The sequence below is a fragment of the Danio rerio genome, chromosome 4 (assembly GCF_052040795.2).
Source record: "Danio rerio strain M-AB ecotype USA chromosome 4, GRCz13ab, whole genome shotgun sequence".
Taxonomy (NCBI): domain Eukaryota; kingdom Metazoa; phylum Chordata; class Actinopteri; order Cypriniformes; family Danionidae; genus Danio; species Danio rerio.
Genome location: NC_141024.2, coordinates 54,800,161 through 54,819,327, shown reverse-complemented (window position 1 = coordinate 54,819,327; position 19,167 = coordinate 54,800,161). Strand labels below are relative to the sequence as shown.

Here is a 19,167-nt window from a genome sequence, read left to right as displayed (position 1 = left end):
TCATAATAAATAACTGGTTTACATTACACTTGTTAAATTGAGAGATCATATTGTAAATTGGTGAGCCTGTGAGGTTCATCTGCTAAACAGCCACAACTCAGAAAACATTTTAAAAAATTGTTCACCCCTAAAAGAATTGTCATTATCCCTTTAATAAAGCACAACACCCTTACCTGACACTGTACATCTGACTGACCCTGCTCTGCCTGTTCCTCAATCAGTTCTTTCTCCTCTGCCTGTGATTGATAATGTGACATTACTATTTTCATAAGCACTCATTCTGAAAGCCAAATTGCTTAATATGTGAACTTTTTGTACTTGGAGTTTTGCTGCACTGAAAAATTATCTTATGTCCATTTTCCTTTTCTCTGTCATTTTATCATTGAGGTAAAGTTGGTTTTATATTTGCACATTCAGTCTCTCATAATATAACCTCAGAAGAGTATTCATTGAAAATTCTAAATAGTAAAATTATATTAGCAGCCAACAACCATCAAAGTATAGCATTATTTACAGTTAGTGTTAATATTATATTGGTTTACCTAAAGGTTCTATAAAGACGTTGCAACTGATACAAAATACAGCAGCCAGAGTTTTATTGAAATTGAAGACACAGGAACATATCACAGCAGCATTAATAGAATAAATTTTAGGATTCTTTTATTAGTTTATAAGGCACTACACAACATGACACCTTTCATACTTTCTGACTGCTTATCAAAATATAATCCAAACCGTTTGCTACGCTCTTCTAGCTCTCGACTTTTAGAATTTCACTTTGTAAATCTGATGCGATCTGGCACCACTTCTTTTAGTCACTATGCTGCAAAATCTTGGAATTGTCTCCCAAATTAAGTAAAAGAATCCCCCAGAATTTATTTTTAAAAAGCTTAAGAAGCACCTTTTTAAAATTGCGTATGAATATAAGTTTGTGAAGTTTATGCAATTTATCTAAATCGTGTAGGTTTATGTACATATGCATGTACGGTGTGTGTGCATGTATGTAAAGAATATTGTGTGTGATTTTGTAGATGTATGCATATATGTGTGTACATGTATGCTTTTATCTGAGTATATATTTTGCTTTAATTGTCTAATATACATTATTTTGTATTTGGTTTATTTTACAATGCCTGTTTGTTGTTTGTCAAGTGCCTTGAGTTCCATGTATGTAGGAAAAGTGCTATACAAATAAAATAAATTATTATTATTATTATTAATGTTGTTTTGAAGTCAAACTTGCATGAGATTTCAGTTCAAATATTCAAAGTACCATGGTAAACAATGTATGGAGCTGTCACTGAATGAATGTGTGAATATAAAACCAACTTTACCTCAATCATTTTATCTAGTCCATGACACTGCAATGCAAGTTTATTTATACTGTAGCACATTTTATATACAATGCTAATTCAAAGTGCTTTCAACTAATTTATAAATAATTCTGCATTAACTTTGAAGAGAATCGATTTATTTAATGTGATTAATACACCATACTTACTCAAATTCAACATTGACCTGTAGCCACACACCTAACTTCTGCGTCTGTCTGTCTGTCTGTCTGTCTGTCTGTCTGTCTGTGACTGTGAGACAGGCTGCGTGTACTTGAGGAGTAGGTGGATCAAACCACTATGAGGAAGCGGGGGTGAACGCTTTCTAAATGCATTTTAAATAATAAATGCGTTTTTTTATACTTAGACAATTATTTCAGGTATACACACATATTTTTTCAAAATAGAGAGTGCGTTTATATATATATATATTTATATATTTTATTTGGTGAGGACAATGACCATGTTCCCCCCGGGATTTACGCCCGTGGTTGCGCCGCAAATTAAAAGCCTAGCAGAAATTAAAAATGGCCTTAGCAGAAGCCATCGTGCATATCAAAAACAGGCAAAGCAATAGATTAATATTATTCAACATATCACAGAGATTTAAAGAAAAATATTAGATGTAACCCCATTTGTAATTTTTAACATTTTCAAAAGTAACTGTAATTTAATTACATATTTTTCTTAGTAACTGTAACTACTGTTACTTGTATTTTGTAATTAAATTACGTAACGGCGTTACATGTAACTAGTTACTCCCCAACACTGAATATATATAAATAATTTGTAAATTATTTTCATATATCTGTGATGATAGGTTAAAACAGCACGAGGAATAAAGGTGTTCAATTACTCACTTGTAGATCAAACCTTTAGTCTGGTAATGTAAATGCATCTTACATATTTGAGTGAGTACCCTTACATGATGTTATCATGATTATAATCTAAATATCTTTGATTTTAAGTGATTGTTTTTAAATACCTTATTATGTATTTCAATTCCAAAAATCATTAATAGAATTTCACCAATAAACATTTTCTTTAAAGAAGCAAAAGTATTTTCCAATATAGTTATTTCTCTTTTTCCTTTCTACTTCTTTTCCATCCATTTTCTTTTCTTTTACTACTGTGAACATAAAAAATCAACAGCAAAAGGCGTAATTTTTGTGATTCTTTGCTTTATTTTTTTCTCTCTTTATTTTGTTAACATTTATACATATATCAAGCTTAGTTAATTAACAACAAGTCAATTTAATTGGCTGGTCTTAAAAACACTTTGTGTGAATTCAGCTGGGGCAGCAAATATGCAAACCAAATTACTTTTTTGGACAGAAAATATGAAATTACTTACTGAGACAATGCTCTGTGGAACTGGTCACTGCCGTAGTGGATGTGAGGACGGGGGCAGAAACTTGAAGGTCCTTTGTCTGTACAAACAAGCAGTATAACAAAGTGCATTTTTAAATATATATCTATAAGTAACATTAACTAATCAGAATTTTATGCAACCATTACTTTATTTGAACATTAATGTATAAAATACATTGGGAATGAATGATTGCTGCTAAACTGTATAAACTGTATATAAAATTTTGTCACAGCGCTTCTATGCAGAACAAAAAGTTTAAAGAATGGTGCTTATTTTTAATATACATGTTTTTATGCACTAAAAGAATACTACAGAGATGTTTTATTGAGATTTAAAGTGACGATACTTAAAAAAAAATACAAATTTACATTGAAAAAATGCTTATACCAAATTCTCTCAGAAAGCTATGTGGATTATGACAATACTTACAGCCGTGCTTGGTGTAGAAGCACTACACACTGCTGAACTGGGCTGAACGTCAACCTGTGATATTCTTCTAGCCACACTAAGATTTGGCTTTGCTGCAGGAATGTGGGATCCGGAAAATCTTGGTTTGGTGAACTCAAATAGGGCAAGACAAAAAGCATTTCACTAAAAACACTGTGTTCACAATGGCAAAATGTACACTACTGTTCAAAGGTTTGCGATCTGCTCAATGTATTTTTTTTAAATGTTTTAATTATGTTTATCAAGGCTACATTTATTTGATCAAATACTTAGTAAAAACTGGAATAATGTGAAATAATAATATAGGCAAATTAAATAAATAAAGAATAATTTATTCAAACAATTCATATAAAATAAAAGCGATTTAATTTATGAGCAAATCAAACACAATAGAATTCTTGCAATATATGAGTAATATTAGGCTTTTATATTTTAACTATAATAATTTTTTGAACATTAGTGTATATCACATTACATTTCAAGCAATTAGAAACTATCTTTCTATATGTCTGTTGTACAATCAGTTTGATTTCTCTACAGTGTTTCGAGTTCAAGCTGTTTTTTACTACCAACCTCTGCTACTTTTACAGGTAGAAATAAGATATAAGTTAGAATAGATTTAATTAGACAACTGGTTCATTGCAAATAAATGTGACACATTAGGCTTTGATTAAAATTATAGTTTTCTGGATCAAGGAGCAATATGCAAACAAATATTTTTTTTACTACCAAAGGAATAAAGTATTGCATTATGTTATATACAGTATTATTGTACTATTATTACATCATACATTTCAACAAAAACATACATTGTATATTACAACATCACACTATGTGTTATATACAGTTGAAGTCTGATTTATTAGCCCGCTTTTGAATTTTTTTCCACCAATTGCTGTTTAATGGAGAGAAGATTTGTTCAGCACATTTTTTTAAACATCAAAGTTTTAATAACTCATTCCTAAGAACTGTTTTATTTTATCTTTGCCCTGATGACAGTAAATAATATTTGACTAGATATTCTTCAAGACACTTTTATACCACTAAAAGTGACATTTGAAGGTTTAACTAGGTAAATTAGGTTAAATAGGCAGGTTAGGGTAATTAGGCAAGTTATTGTATAACGATGGTTTGTTTTGTAGACTATGCCCAAAAAAAAAAAAAAAAAAAAAGCTTAAAGAGGCTCATAATATTGACCTTGAAAAATGTATTCGAAATAAAACAAATAAGACTTTCTCCCAGAAGAAAAAATATTATCATACCTGTGGTAGCAAAAAAATATATATATATTTTTTTTTAAATAAGTACTTTTTCAAGATAATACCTCAGACTCGTTGTTTAGAAAAAGTACAAATTTTAGCTTACACTTAAAATCAAAACAAAGTATTTACTATTAGTGTTTATTATGTATCATTATCTGAAGACAAGAGGTTAAAATGTAGCTTTAAAAACTGTGACCCTGACCATGACCTGACCATGTAATTTAATCTAATCACAGAAACTCAAACCGACCAATCAGCAAGTGTCTGCTACCCCCCACTGTGCAAGAGGTGTGAATAGAAGCAGGTCTCTAGCAACACCTCAACTTTTTTATTGCTTTTTGTTCTTTTCTCTCCTATGTTTGAACTTTGAACTGAACTTTGAACACCTTGAACACTTGAAACACTGAAATTGTCATTTCTTTTGATTTTTTTTAAAATGTACCATTGACAATTGCGGTGAAATCTTTGATGCCACTGGTGGAGTAGGCTGGGGCTGGGCCTCAAGTTGTCTCGTCTCTATCACCTCCTGAGCAGGTACAGTAGGGGCAGGTTGTTGCACCGTTTGTGCTGGAGCAGCAGAAGCAGTACTCTGCTGAAAATAAATCACAAAAATACATATAATCATGAAAAAGGAAAGGCATTGTAGTAAATAAAAATAAACACATATTGACTCAAAAATGTACCTTTTGAGTGTGAAAACCACATGTGCATTTCAGCACACCTCCAAGCAAAGTCCTCTGCCCACGAGATTGCAATGGGCATTTCTCAATCTGAAAAAATCATGAAAGATATATTAAATAATTTTATACAATACAAAAAACTTTTATAACTAAATAAGAATTTTTACTCAATGACTCCCTTAATAAAGCACACAATAGCTCTGTAAATTAATTTACCACTGTTTCAATGTGTTTAATATTTGTCTAATATGTAATCGTACAGTTTGTATCTCCAAAAACGAAAAGAAGGATAAAAGGAACTGGACAGGAACATTTCAGGCCTTAAAACCACATGCTGTATACTGTACTCATAATCCCTTCCCCCACCTTTTCAGATCTCTCTCATAAACGGTCAAACTTACTAAGTTATTCGACGTAAATCTCAAAATACATGCAATTTAAAACACTTTAATATTTAAAAACAAGTATGACATGTTTTACACAGATACTGTACTGAATGTACTGAAGCCTAACAAGTTAACGTTACTCTGTTAAGCAAATTTCAACAAACGTTATATCATGTAAACGAAATACACACCCTTTGATAAATCTCATGACACTTTTTTTGTCGAGGAGCTGGCCTATTTCCCTCATTTGATGGCCAAACTCCTGTGCTGGCAAACTTTTTCAAACGTGAAATCCAGTCAGCGTCTGACATGGCTTTATGATATTTTCCAGACATTTTTCTCCTATAAATTAAACGGTTCTGAATTAAAGTATCCAAATTTGAAATACAACACACTAAAACATTAATTCGTGCAATTGTGTAGTTTTTCCTACCTTTTTTAAGAAATCACTATCGGAAAAAATCCTTTACTGTAAGCAAACCGATGCTGTGCTCTGTCGAATGATGCTGTTCGTTGAATATCACTGATGGTCAATGAACTTTTTTGACCTCTGACCCGCCTCCAGAGGACCGCGTCATTCCTTCGTGTACCTTCGGCTCAGTTCGGAAAATTGATTGACATCTGACTGACCTGTTTGACTGCACACCTAGCGGTGATTCTTGGAACAGTTCCTCCCCCCCGGCTTCAACATTGTCTCGACTCTGATTAGTCCAAATGTTGAAAATATTGAGAATTCCGGTCCGCGATTGGCTGCAAATGTTGAAGCGCTGCAACGTGATTGGTTACAATGTTGGAGCGAATCGCTCCGATTGGCTCTCATCTTCAACATTTGTGAAATATTGTCGGACTATCCTTCGGCAGCTGGCGGGTGCGTGGGTTCGAATCCCACCGCTGCCAGGCAGTCCTTTTAGGATGCTTGAGAATGACCTCTCTGCTTGAGCAAACATACTTGTAAAGTAATACTGCATGCTTTCACTCACATCCAAACGTAGACTCCTTGGCCAAAGTTGAAGGGCTTCACTAGGAAGCTCGGCGTCCTCTCTGCTTCCGTAAAATTGGGCAGAAAAGGGACCACTGCATGGAGTCATCTGGGATAGAGTAGCCAAGGGATCTAAGGCGCTGGACTTAGGCTCCAGTCTCTTTGTGGGTGTGGGTTCGAATCCCATCCGCTGCCAGACAGTCCTTTTACGATGCTTGAGAATGACCTCTCTGCTTGAGCAAACAGACTTGCAAAGTGATACTGCACGCTTCAGCTCGCATCCAAATGTAGACTTCTTGGCCAAAGTTTAAGGGCTTCACTAGGAAGCTCTGCGTCTTCTCTGCTGTTCTGCTTCCGTAAAATTGGGCAGAAAAGGGACCACTGAAAGGATACATCTATTCTACAACTATTCAGTATAATGTGTTCTTTGAAACTCACGGCAGACTCGTTGGTGTGACAGCAACACATCCCCAAGCTCGAATCTGCTCAGGAGCAAGTGTCTTTCCCACGATTAGATTGCAGCATCTTAACAAAGTCTGCACTGGAAGTCTCTCTCTGCCATTGCTCCTTTTAGCAAGAGCACCCTATTGAAACAGGAACAGTAAAAATTCACAATTAGAGTAGTAATACTCTATAACTGGATTTGAATATAATAACAACAACAATGTGGAGTCTGCTGTGATGGAATCAGTAACTTTCACTCTTTTGTGAAATAACAGTTACCTTACGTAGACTCCTTGGCCAAAGTTGAAGGGCTTCACTAGGAAGCTCGGCGTCCTCTCTGCTTCCGTAAAATTGGGCAAAAAAGGGACCACTGCATGGAGTCATCTGGGATAGCGTAGCCAAGGGATCTAAGGCGCTGGACTTAGGCTCCAGTCTCTTTGTGGGTGTGGGTTCGAATCCCATCCGCTGCCAGGCAGTCCTTTTAGGATGCTTGAGAATGACCTCTCTGCTTGAGCAAACAGACTTGCAAACACATCCCCAAGCTCGAATCTGCTCAGGAGCAAGTGTCTTTCCCACGATTAGATTGCAGCATCTTAACAAAGTCTGCACTGGAAGTCTCTCTCTGCCATTGCTCCTTTTAGCAAGAGCACCCTATTGAAACAGGAACAGTAAAAATTCACAATTAGAGTAGTAATACTCTATAACTGGATTTGAATATAATAACAACAACAATGTGGAGTCTGCTGTGATGGAATCAGTAACTTTCACTCTTTTGTGAAATAACAGTTACCTTGTAATCAGGTGCTTAAATGCATTGCAGCTGGCTGCCGTTTGGAGTAGACTTCAAATGCCTTGAGGTGTGCTCTAATAGAGACAGAACTGTGCTTGACAGGAAGGTGGGAGTGCTTCCTAAGCTAGTATTAAGCAGCTCTCTTTCTTTGTGGAGGAGCTCCAGCAATGCATGGCCAAATTCAACTGATTTCCCAGCGCTGTTGCGCTACGTGAAACAAGTTGGTGCGAAAACTGCTCAGGGAGAGCAGCTTGGCAAGGTAGCGTGGCCGAGCGGTCTAAGGTGCTGGGTTAAGGCTCCAGTCTCTTTGGGGGTGTGGGTTCGAATCCCACCGCTGCCAGGCAGTCCTTTTAGGATGCTTGAGAATGACCTCTCTGCTTGAGCAAACATACTTGTAAAGTAATACTGCATGCTTTCACTCACATCCAAACGTAGACTCCTTGGCCAAAGTTGAAGGGCTTCACTAGGAAGCTCGGCGTCCTCTCTGCTTCCGTAAAATTGGGCAGAAAAGGGACCACTGCATGGAGTCATCTGGGATAGCGTAGCCAAGGGATCTAAGGCGCTGGACTTAGGCTCCAGTCTCTTTGTGGGTGTGGGTTCGAATCCCATCCGCTGCCAGGCAGTCCTTTTAGGATGCTTGAGAATGACCTCTCTGCTTGAGCAAACAGACTTGCAAAGTGATACTGCACGCTTCAGCTCGCATCCAAATGTAGACTTCTTGGCCAAAGTTTAAGGGCTTCACTAGGAAGCTCTGCGTCTTCTCTGCTGTTCTGCTTCCGTAAAATTGGGCAGAAAAGGGACCACTGCAAGAATACAGCTAGGGTAGCGTGGCCGAGGGGTCTAAGGCGCTGGATTTAGGCTCCAGTCTCTTCGGGGGCGTGGGTTCAAATCCCACCGCTGCCAGATGTGATTTTAAACACGGACAAACTGCTTGAGTGCGTGCGTGTTCTCAGTGACCGCTGGAAATGAGAGAGTACATTTAAGTTGGCAACTATTCAGTATAATGTGTTCTTTGAAACTCACGGCAGACTCGTTAGTGTGACAGCAACACATCCCCAAGCTCGAATCTGCTCAGGAGCAAGTGTCTTTCCCACGATTAGATTGCAGCATCTTAACAAAGTCTGCACTGGAAGTCTCTCTCTGCCATTGCTCCTTTTAGCAAGAGCACCCTATTGAAACAGGAACAGTAAAAATTCACAATTAGAGTAGTAATACTCTATAACTGGATTTGAATATAATAACAACAACAATGTGGAGTCTGCTGTGATGGAATCAGTAACTTTCACTCTTTTGTGAAATAACAGTTACCTTACGTAGACTCCTTGGCCAAAGTTGAAGGGCTTCACTAGGAAGCTCGGCGTCCTCTCTGCTTCCGTAAAATTGGGCAAAAAAGGGACCACTGCATGGAGTCATCTGGGATAGCGTAGCCAAGGGATCTAAGGCGCTGGACTTAGGCTCCAGTCTCTTTGTGGGTGTGGGTTCGAATCCCATCCGCTGCCAGGCAGTCCTTTTAGGATGCTTGAGAATGACCTCTCTGCTTGAGCAAACAGACTTGCAAACACATCCCCAAGCTCGAATCTGCTCAGGAGCAAGTGTCTTTCCCACGATTAGATTGCAGCATCTTAACAAAGTCTGCACTGGAAGTCTCTCTCTGCCATTGCTCCTTTTAGCAAGAGCACCCTATAGAAACAGGAACAGTAAAAATTCACAATTAGAGTAGTAATACTCTATAACTGGATTTGAATATAATAACAACAACAATGTGGAGTCTGCTGTGATGGAATCAGTAACTTTCACTCTTTTGTGAAATAACAGTTACCTTGTAATCAGGTGCTAAAATATATTGCAGCTGGCTGCCGTTTGGAGTAGACTTCAAATGCCTTGAGGTGTGCTCTAATAGAGACAGAACTGTGCTTGACAGGAAGGTGGGAGTGCTTCCTAAGCTAGTATTAAGCAGCTCTCTTTCTTTGTGGAGGAGCTCCAGCAATGCATGGCCAAATTCAACTGATTTCCCAGCGCTGTTGCGCTACGTGAAACAAGTTGGTGCGAAAACTGCTCAGGGAGAGCAGCTTGGCAAGGTAGCGTGGCCGAGCGGTCTAAGGTGCTGGGTTAAGGCTCCAGTCTCTTTGGGGGTGTGGGTTCGAATCCCACCGCTGCCAGGCAGTGCTTTTAGGATGCTTGAGAATGACCTCTCTGCTTGAGCAAACATACTTGTAAAGTAATACTGCATGCTTTCACTCACATCCAAACGTAGACTCCTTGGCCAAAGTTGAAGGGCTTCACTAGGAAGCTCGGCGTCCTCTCTGCTTCCGTAAAATTGGGCAGAAAAGGGACCACTGCATGGAGTCATCTGGGATAGCGTAGCCAAGGGATCTAAGGCGCTGGACTTAGGCTCCAGTCTCTTTGTGGGTGTGGGTTCGAATCCCATCCGCTGCCAGGCAGTCCTTTTAGGATGCTTGAGAATGACCTCTCTGCTTGAGCAAACAGACTTGCAAAGTGATACTGCACGCTTCAGCTCGCATCCAAATGTAGACTTCTTGGCCAAAGTTTAAGGGCTTCACTAGGAAGCTCTGCGTCTTCTCTGCTGTTCTGCTTCCGTAAAATTGGGCAGAAAAGGGACCACTGCAAGAATACAGCTAGGCTAGCGTGGCCGAGGGGTCTAAGGCGCTGGATTTAGGCTCCAGTCTCTTCGGGGGCGTGGGTTCAAATCCCACCGCTGCCAGATGTGATTTTAAACACGGACAAACTGCTTGAGTGCGTGCGTGTTCTCAGTGACCGCTGGAAATGAGAGAGTACATTTAAGTTGGCAACTATTCAGTATAATGTGTTCTTTGAAACTCACGGCAGACTCGTTGGTGTGACAGCAACACATCCCCAAGCTCGAATCTGCTCAGGAGCAAGTGTCTTTCCCACGATTAGATTGCAGCATCTTAACAAAGTCTGCACTGGAAGTCTCTCTCTGCCATTGCTCCTTTTAGCAAGAGCACCCTATTGAAACAGGAACAGTAAAAATTCACAATTAGAGTAGTAATACTCTATAACTGGATTTGAATATAATAACAACAACAATGTGGAGTCTGCTGTGATGGAATCAGTAACTTTCACTCTTTTGTGAAATAACAGTTACCTTACGTAGACTCCTTGGCCAAAGTTGAAGGGCTTCACTAGGAAGCTCGGCGTCCTCTCTGCTTCCGTAAAATTGGGCAAAAAAGGGACCACTGCATGGAGTCATCTGGGATAGCGTAGCCAAGGGATCTAAGGCGCTGGACTTAGGCTCCAGTCTCTTTGTGGGTGTGGGTTCGAATCCCATCCGCTGCCAGGCAGTCCTTTTAGGATGCTTGAGAATGACCTCTCTGCTTGAGCAAACAGACTTGCAAACACATCCCCAAGCTCGAATCTGCTCAGGAGCAAGTGTCTTTCCCACGATTAGATTGCAGCATCTTAACAAAGTCTGCACTGGAAGTCTCTCTCTGCCATTGCTCCTTTTAGCAAGAGCACCCTATAGAAACAGGAACAGTAAAAATTCACAATTAGAGTAGTAATACTCTATAACTGGATTTGAATATAATAACAACAACAATGTGGAGTCTGCTGTGATGGAATCAGTAACTTTCACTCTTTTGTGAAATAACAGTTACCTTGTAATCAGGTGCTTAAATGCATTGCAGCTGGCTGCCGTTTGGAGTAGACTTCAATTGCCTTGAAGTGTGCTCTAATAGAGACAGAACTGTGCTTGACAGGAAGGTGGGAGTGCTTCCTAAGCTAGTATTAAGCAGCTCTCTTTCTTTGTGGAGGAGCTCCAGCAATGCATGGCCAAATTCAACTGATTTCCCAGCGCTGTAGCGCTACGTGAAACAAGTTGGTGCGAAAACTGCTCAGGGAGAGCAGCTTGGCAAGGTAGCGTGGCCGAGCGGTCTAAGGCGCTGGGTTAAGGCTCCAGTCTCTTCGGGGGTGTGGGTTCGAATCCCACCGCTGCCAGGCAGTCCTTTTAGGATGCTTGAGAATGACCTCTCTGCTTGAGCAAACATACTTGTAAAGTAATACTGCATGCTTTCACTCACATCCAAACGTAGACTCCTTGGCCAAAGTTGAAGGGCTTCACTTGGAAGCTCGGCGTCTTCTCTGCTTCCGTAAAATTGGGCAGAAAAGGGACCACTGCATGGAGTCATCTGGGATAGCGTAGCCAAGGGATCTAAGGCGCTGGACTTAGGCTCCAGTCTCTTTGTGGGTGTGGGTTTGAATCCCATCCGCTGCCAGGCAGTCCTTTTAGGATGCTTGAGAATGACCTCTCTGCTTGAGCAAACAGACTTGCAAAGTGATACTGCACGCTTCAGCTCGCATCCAAATGTAGACTTCTTGGCCAAAGTTTAAGGGCTTCACTAGGAAGCTCTGCGTCTTCTCTGCTGTTCTGCTTCCGTAAAATTGGGCAGAAAAGGGACCACTGCAAGAATACAACTAGGGTAGCGTGGCCGAGGGGTCTAAGGCGCTGGATTTAGGCTCCAGTCTCTTCGGGGGCGTGGGTTCAAATCCCACCGCTGCCAGATGTGATTTTAAACACGGACAAACTGCTTGAGTGCGTGCGTGTTCTCAGTGACCGCTGGAAATGAGAGAGTACATTTAAGTTGGCAACTATTCAGTATAATGTGTTCTTTGAAACTCACGGCAGACTCGTTGGTGTGACAGCAACACATCCCCAAGCTCGAATCTGCTCAGGAGCAAGTGTCTTTCCCACGATTAGATTGCAGCATCTTAACAAAGTCTGCACTGGAAGTCTCTCTCTGCCATTGCTCCTTTTAGCAAGAGCACCCTATTGAAACAGGAACAGTAAAAATTCACAATTAGAGTAGTAATACTCTATAACTGGATTTGAATATAATAACAACAACAATGTGGAGTCTGCTGTGATGGAATCAGTAACTTTCACTCTTTTGTGAAATAACAGTTACCTTACGTAGACTCCTTGGCCAAAGTTGAAGGGCTTCACTAGGAAGCTCGGCGTCCTCTCTGCTTCCGTAAAATTGGGCAAAAAAGGGACCACTGCATGGAGTCATCTGGGATAGCGTAGCCAAGGGATCTAAGGCGCTGGACTTAGGCTCCAGTCTCTTTGTGGGTGTGGGTTCGAATCCCATCCGCTGCCAGGCAGTCCTTTTAGGATGCTTGAGAATGACCTCTCTGCTTGAGCAAACAGACTTGCAAACACATCCTCAAGCTCGAATCTGCTCAGGAGCAAGTGTCTTTCCCACGATTAGATTGCAGCATCTTAACAAAGTCTGCACTGGAAGTCTCTCTCTGCCATTGCTCCTTTTAGCAAGAGCACCCTATAGAAACAGGAACAGTAAAAATTCACAATTAGAGTAGTAATACTCTATAACTGGATTTGAATATAATAACAACAACAATGTGGAGTCTGCTGTGATGGAATCAGTAACTTTCACTCTTTTGTGAAATAACAGTTACCTTGTAATCAGGTGCTTAAATGCATTGCAGCTGGCTGCCGTTTGGAGTAGACTTCAAATGCCTTGAGGTGTGCTCTAATAGAGACAGAACTGTGCTTGACAGGAAGGTGGGAGTGCTTCCTAAGCTAGTATTAAGCAGCTCTCTTTCTTTGTGGAGGAGCTCCAGCAATGCAAGGCCAAATTCAACTGATTTCCCAGCGCTGTTGCGCTACGTAAAACAAGTTGGTGCGAAAACTGCTCAGGGAAAGCAGCTTGGCAAGGTAGCGTGGCCGAGCGGTCTAAGGCGCTGGATTAAGGCTCCAGTCTCTTCGGGGGCGTGGGTTCGAATCCCACCGCTGCCAGGCAGTCCTTTTAGGATGCTTGAGAATGACCTCTCTGCTTGAGCAAACATACTTGTAAAGTAATACTGCATGCTTTCACTCACATCCAAACGTAGACTCCTTGGCCAAAGTTGAAGGGCTTCACTTGGAAGCTCGGCGTCTTCTCTGCTTCCGTAAAATTGGGCAGAAAAGGGACCACTGCATGGAGTCATCTGGGATAGCGTAGCCAAGGGATCTAAGGCGCTGGACTTAGGCTCCAGTCTCTTTGTGGGTGTGGGTTCGAATCCCATCCGCTGCCAGGCAGTCCTTTTAGGATGCTTGAGAATGACCTCTCTGCTTGAGCAAACAGACTTGCAAAGTGATACTGCACGCTTCAGCTCGCATCCAAATGTAGACTTCTTGGCCAAAGTTTAAGGGCTTCACTAGGAAGCTCTGCGTCTTCTCTGCTGTTCTGCTTCCGTAAAATTGGGCAGAAAAGGGACCACTGCAAGAATACAACTAGGGTAGCGTGGCCGAGGGGTCTAAGGCGCTGGATTTAGGCTCCAGTCTCTTCGGGGGCGTGGGTTCAAATCCCACCGCTGCCAGATGTGATTTTAAACACGGACAAACTGCTTGAGTGCGTGCGTGTTCTCAGTGACCGCTGGAAATGAGAGAGTACATTTAAGTTGGCAACTATTCAGTATAATGTGTTCTTTGAAACTCACGGCAGACTCGTTGGTGTGACAGCAACACATCCCCAAGCTCGAATCTGCTCAGGAGCAAGTGTCTTTCCCACGATTAGATTGCAGCATCTTAACAAAGTCTGCACTGGAAGTCTCTCTCTGCCATTGCTCCTTTTAGCAAGAGCACCCTATTGAAACAGGAACAGTAAAAATTCACAATTAGAGTAGTAATACTCTATAACTGGATTTGAATATAATAACAACAACAATGTGGAGTCTGCTGTGATGGAATCAGTAACTTTTACTCTTTTGTGAAATAACAGTTACCTTACGTAGACTCCTTGGCCAAAGTTGAAGGGCTTCACTAGGAAGCTCGGCGTCCTCTCTGCTTCCGTAAAATTGGGCAAAAAAGGGACCACTGCATGGAGTCATCTGGGATAGCGTAGCCAAGGGATCTAAGGCACTGGACTTAGGCTCCAGTCTCTTTGTGGGTGTGGGTTCGAATCCCATCCGCTGCCAGGCAGTCCTTTTAGGATGCTTGAGAATGACCTCTCTGCTTGAGCAAACAGACTTGCAAACACATCCCCAAGCTCGAATCTGCTCAGGAGCAAGTGTCTTTCCCACGATTAGATTGCAGCATCTTAACAAAGTCTGCACTGGAAGTCTCTCTCTGCCATTGCTCCTTTTAGCAAGAGCACCCTATAGAAACAGGAACAGTAAAAATTCACAATTAGAGTAGTAATACTCTATAACTGGATTTGAATATAATAACAACAACAATGTGGAGTCTGCTGTGATGGAATCAGTAACTTTCACTCTTTTGTGAAATAACAGTTACCTTGTAATCAGGTGCTAAAATATATTGCAGCTGGCTGCCGTTTGGAGTAGACTTCAAATGCCTTGAGGTGTGCTCTAATAGAGACAGAACTGTGCTTGACAGGAAGGTGGGAGTGCTTCCTAAGCTAGTATTAAGCAGCTCTCTTTCTTTGTGGAGGAGCTCCAGCAATGCAAGGCCAAATTCAACTGATTTCCCAGCGCTGTTGCGCTACGTAAAACAAGTTGGTGCGAAAACTGCTCAGGGAAAGCAGCTTGGCAAGGTAGCGTGGCCGAGCGGTCTAAGGCGCTGGATTAAGGCTCCAGTCTCTTCCGGGGCGTGGGTTCGAATCCCACCGCTGCCAGGCAGTCCTCTTAGGATGCTTGAGAATGACCTCTCTGCTTGAGCAAACATACTTGTAAAGTAATACTGCATGCTTTCACTCACATCCAAACGTAGACTCCTTGGCCAAAGTTGAAGGGCTTCACTAGGAAGCTCGGCGTCCTCTCTGCTTCCGTAAAATTGGGCAGAAAAGGGACCACTGCATGGAGTCATCTGGGATAGCGTAGCCAAGGGATCTAAGGCGCTGGACTTAGGCTCCAGTCTCTTTGTGGGTGTGGGTTCGAATCCCATCCGCTGCCAGGCAGTCCTTTTAGGATGCTTGAGAATGACCTCTCTGCTTGAGCAAACAGACTTGCAAAGTGATACTGCACGCTTCAGCTCGCATCCAAATGTAGACTTCTTGGCCAAAGTTTAAGGGCTTCACTAGGAAGCTCTGCGTCTTCTCTGCTGTTCTGCTTCCGTAAAATTGGGCAGAAAAGGGACCACTGCAAGAATACAACTAGGGTAGCGTGGCCGAGGGGTCTAAGGCGCTGGATTTAGGCTCCAGTCTCTTCGGGGGCGTGGGTTCAAATCCCACCGCTGCCAGATGTGATTTTAAACACGGACAAACTGCTTGAGTGCGTGCGTGTTCTCAGTGACCGCTGGAAATGAGAGAGTACATTTAAGTTGGCAACTATTCAGTATAATGTGTTCTTTGAAACTCACGGCAGACTCGTTGGTGTGACAGCAACACATCCCCAAGCTCGAATCTGCTCAGGAGCAAGTGTCTTTCCCACGATTAGATTGCAGCATCTTAACAAAGTCTGCACTGGAAGTCTCTCTCTGCCATTGCTCCTTTTAGCAAGAGCACCCTATTGAAACAGGAACAGTAAAAATTCACAATTAGAGTAGTAATACTCTATAACTGGATTTGAATATAATAACAACAACAATGTGGAGTCTGCTGTGATGGAATCAGTAACTTTCACTCTTTTGTGAAATAACAGTTACCTTACGTAGACTCCTTGGCCAAAGTTGAAGGGCTTCACTAGGAAGCTCGGCGTCCTCTCTGCTTCCGTAAAATTGGGCAGAAAAGGGACCACTGCATGGAGTCATCTGGGATAGCGTAGCCAAGGGATCTAAGGCGCTGGACTTAGGCTCCAGTCTCTTTGTGGGTATGGGTTCGAATCCCATCCGCTGCCAGGCAGTCCTTTTAGGATGCTTGAGAATGACCTCTCTGCTTGAGCAAACAGACTTGCAAACACATCCCCAAGCTCGAATCTGCTCAGGAGCAAGTGTCTTTCCCACGATTAGATTGCAGCATCTTAACAAAGTCTGCACTGGAAGTCTCTCTCTGCCATTGCTCCTTTTAGCAAGAGCACCCTATAGAAACAGGAACAGTAAAAATTCACAATTAGAGTAGTAATACTCTATAACTGGATTTGAATATAATAACAACAACAATGTGGAGTCTGCTGTGATGGAATCAGTAACTTTCACTCTTTTGTGAAATAACAGTTACCTTGTAATCAGGTGCTTAAATGCATTGCAGCTGGCTGCCGTTTGGAGTAGACTTCAATTGCCTTGAAGTGTGCTCTAATAGAGACAGAACTGTGCTTGACAGGAAGGTGGGAGTGCTTCCTAAGCTAGTATTAAGCAGCTCTCTTTCTTTGTGGAGGAGCTCCAGCAATGCATGGCCAAATTCAACTGATTTCCCAGCGCTGTAGCGCTACGTGAAACAAGTTGGTGCGAAAACTGCTCAGGGAGAGCAGCTTGGCAAGGTAGCGTGGCCGAGCGGTCTAAGGCGCTGGGTTAAGGCTCCAGTCTCTTCGGGGGTGTGGGTTCGAATCCCACCGCTGCCAGGCAGTCCTTTTAGGATGCTTGAGAATGACCTCTCTGCTTGAGCAAACATACTTGTAAAGTAATACTGCATGCTTTCACTCACATCCAAACGTAGACTCCTTGGCCAAAGTTGAAGGGCATCACTAGGAAGCTCGGCGTCCTCTCTGCTTCCGTAAAATTGGGCAGAAAAGGGACCACTGCATGGAGTCATCTGGGATAGCGTAGCCAAGGGATCTAAGGCGCTGGACTTAGGCTCCAGTCTCTTTGTGGGTGTGGGTTCGAATCCCATCCGCTGCCAGGCAGTCCTTTTAGGATGCTTGAGAATGACCTCTCTGCTTGAGCAAACAGACTTGCAAAGTGATACTGCACGCTTCTGCTCGTAGTGGTCTAAGGCGCTGGATTTAGGCTCCTGTCTCTTCGGGGGTGTGGGTTCGAATCCTACAGCTGCCAGAAAAGGTTTTAAACATGGCCAAACTGCTTGAGTGTGTGTGTGAGTCTCAGTGAACGCTGGAAATAAGAAAGTACATTTAAGTTGGCAACTAGTCAGTATAATGTGTTCTTTGAAACTCACGGCAGACTTGTTGGTGTGACAGCAACACATCCCCAAGCTCGAATCTGCTCAGGAGCAAGTGTCTTTCCCACGATTAGATTGCAGCATCTTAACAAAGTCTGCACTGGAAGTCTCTCTCTGCCATTGCTCCTTTTAGCAAGAGCACACTGTTGAAACAGGAACAGTAAAGATTCACAATTACAGTAGTAATACAGTGGGGAATAAACCAGAGTCAAGAGATGTGTTGATTATGTGAGTCAGTGTTGGTATGACTTTCTGACACAGAAATGAAAATAGCCTCACCATTTACTTTCCATTGTGTGGTTTTAAACCTTGATGAGTTTCTTGATTCTGTTGAAGACAAAATAAGATATTGTGATAAAAATGCTGGCTTACTTTGTGTTCCAGAAGACAGGAAATGTTTAAAACCACATGATGGAGAGTAAATAGTAAGGTCATTTTAATATTTAGGGTAAACATCCATTTCATGCTTGCCACTTTAAGCCTTCATACTAAAGTTCACTTTTTTGTTCGTTTTTGAAGACCTGATGGTGCTCAAAGAAGAGACACATCAATGGAATGAAATAAAAGAGAAACAACAAGAAATAATGACTGATGAAAAACCCACACTCACTAAAAAGACTTCATCACACGGAAAACCTCGGAAATCCAAGTCTAGGTGTAATTACAGCTGTAAACAGAGTAGAAAGAGTTTCAGTCAAAAGCCAAACCTTGACCACACTAGGGAGAAACCTTACACCTGCAAACTGTGTGAAAAAAAGCTTCTATAATACAGGAAACTTAAAAGTGCACATGAGAATTCACACTGGAGAGAGGCTGTACGCATGCCAACAGTGTGGAAAAAGCTTCTATTCTACAGGAAACTTGGCAGTGCACAGAAGAATTCACACTGGGGAGGAGCCTTACTCTTGCCCTCAGTGTGGAAAGAGCTATAAGCAAAATGGCAACCTTGAAGTCCACATAAGAACTCACACTGGAGAGAGAAGCTTTATTTGTACATAGAGTGGGAAAGGTTTTTCTCAGAAACAAAACCTTACCCTCCACATGAGGATTCACACTGGAGAGAAACCTTACACATGCACTGAGTGTGGTAAAAGTTTCCCACATAAAGGCTCACTCAAACACCACATGATAAGTCACACCGGACAGAAGCCGTTTGCATGTGCTCATTGTGGAAAGAGCTTCACAACCAAAGCTAGAATCATGAATCACACGAATGGTCACACTGAAACCACAGTGTTTACATGCAATCATTGTGGAAAGAGTCTCTCATGCAAAGACTCCATTAAGCAACACATGAAGATTCACTCAGGCGAGCGTTTTCGATGCAGTGAGTGTGGAAAGGTCTTCAAACATAAAAGAAGCCTCGTCAATCATATGAAGCTTCACAATGGAGAGCAAAAATGAGGCCTTGTCTAGCAGAGCTTAAGGCTTTCCCGGGATAGCATGGGATAGCATCTCGGGACAAGTGTGAACTCTTGAATAGATCT

The 19,167-nt window shown here is 41.7% G+C and overlaps 2 protein-coding genes and 11 non-coding genes across 13 annotated transcripts in view; 12 read left to right on the top strand and 1 right to left on the bottom strand.

The window, feature by feature from the left end:
* Positions 1-19,167, bottom strand: part of LOC148682191 (uncharacterized) — a 137,174-nt gene that overhangs the window by 50,360 nt on the left and 67,647 nt on the right. The window lies entirely within an intron of this gene.
* The window catches only part of LOC108183502 (uncharacterized), a 226,544-nt gene that overhangs the window by 166,723 nt on the left and 40,654 nt on the right, over positions 1-19,167 (top strand). The gene's annotated exons all lie outside the window — the stretch shown is intronic.
* On the top strand, positions 7,950-8,031 carry trnal-aag (transfer RNA leucine (anticodon AAG)). Its single transcript has one exon. It is a non-coding gene; the product is annotated as a tRNA-Leu (tRNA).
* Positions 8,513-8,594, top strand: trnal-uag (transfer RNA leucine (anticodon UAG)). Its single transcript has one exon. It is a non-coding gene; the product is annotated as a tRNA-Leu (tRNA).
* Positions 9,769-9,850, top strand: trnal-aag (transfer RNA leucine (anticodon AAG)). Its single transcript has one exon. It is a non-coding gene; the product is annotated as a tRNA-Leu (tRNA).
* On the top strand, positions 10,331-10,413 carry trnal-uag (transfer RNA leucine (anticodon UAG)). Its single transcript has one exon. It is a non-coding gene; the product is annotated as a tRNA-Leu (tRNA).
* On the top strand, positions 11,588-11,669 carry trnal-aag (transfer RNA leucine (anticodon AAG)). The gene has a single exon. It is a non-coding gene; the product is annotated as a tRNA-Leu (tRNA).
* trnal-uag (transfer RNA leucine (anticodon UAG)) lies at positions 12,151-12,232 on the top strand. Its single transcript has one exon. It is a non-coding gene; the product is annotated as a tRNA-Leu (tRNA).
* On the top strand, positions 13,407-13,488 carry trnal-aag (transfer RNA leucine (anticodon AAG)). Its single transcript has one exon. It is a non-coding gene; the product is annotated as a tRNA-Leu (tRNA).
* On the top strand, positions 13,970-14,051 carry trnal-uag (transfer RNA leucine (anticodon UAG)). Its single transcript has one exon. It is a non-coding gene; the product is annotated as a tRNA-Leu (tRNA).
* On the top strand, positions 15,226-15,307 carry trnal-aag (transfer RNA leucine (anticodon AAG)). The gene has a single exon. It is a non-coding gene; the product is annotated as a tRNA-Leu (tRNA).
* Positions 15,789-15,870, top strand: trnal-uag (transfer RNA leucine (anticodon UAG)). The gene has a single exon. It is a non-coding gene; the product is annotated as a tRNA-Leu (tRNA).
* Positions 17,045-17,126, top strand: trnal-aag (transfer RNA leucine (anticodon AAG)). Its single transcript has one exon. It is a non-coding gene; the product is annotated as a tRNA-Leu (tRNA).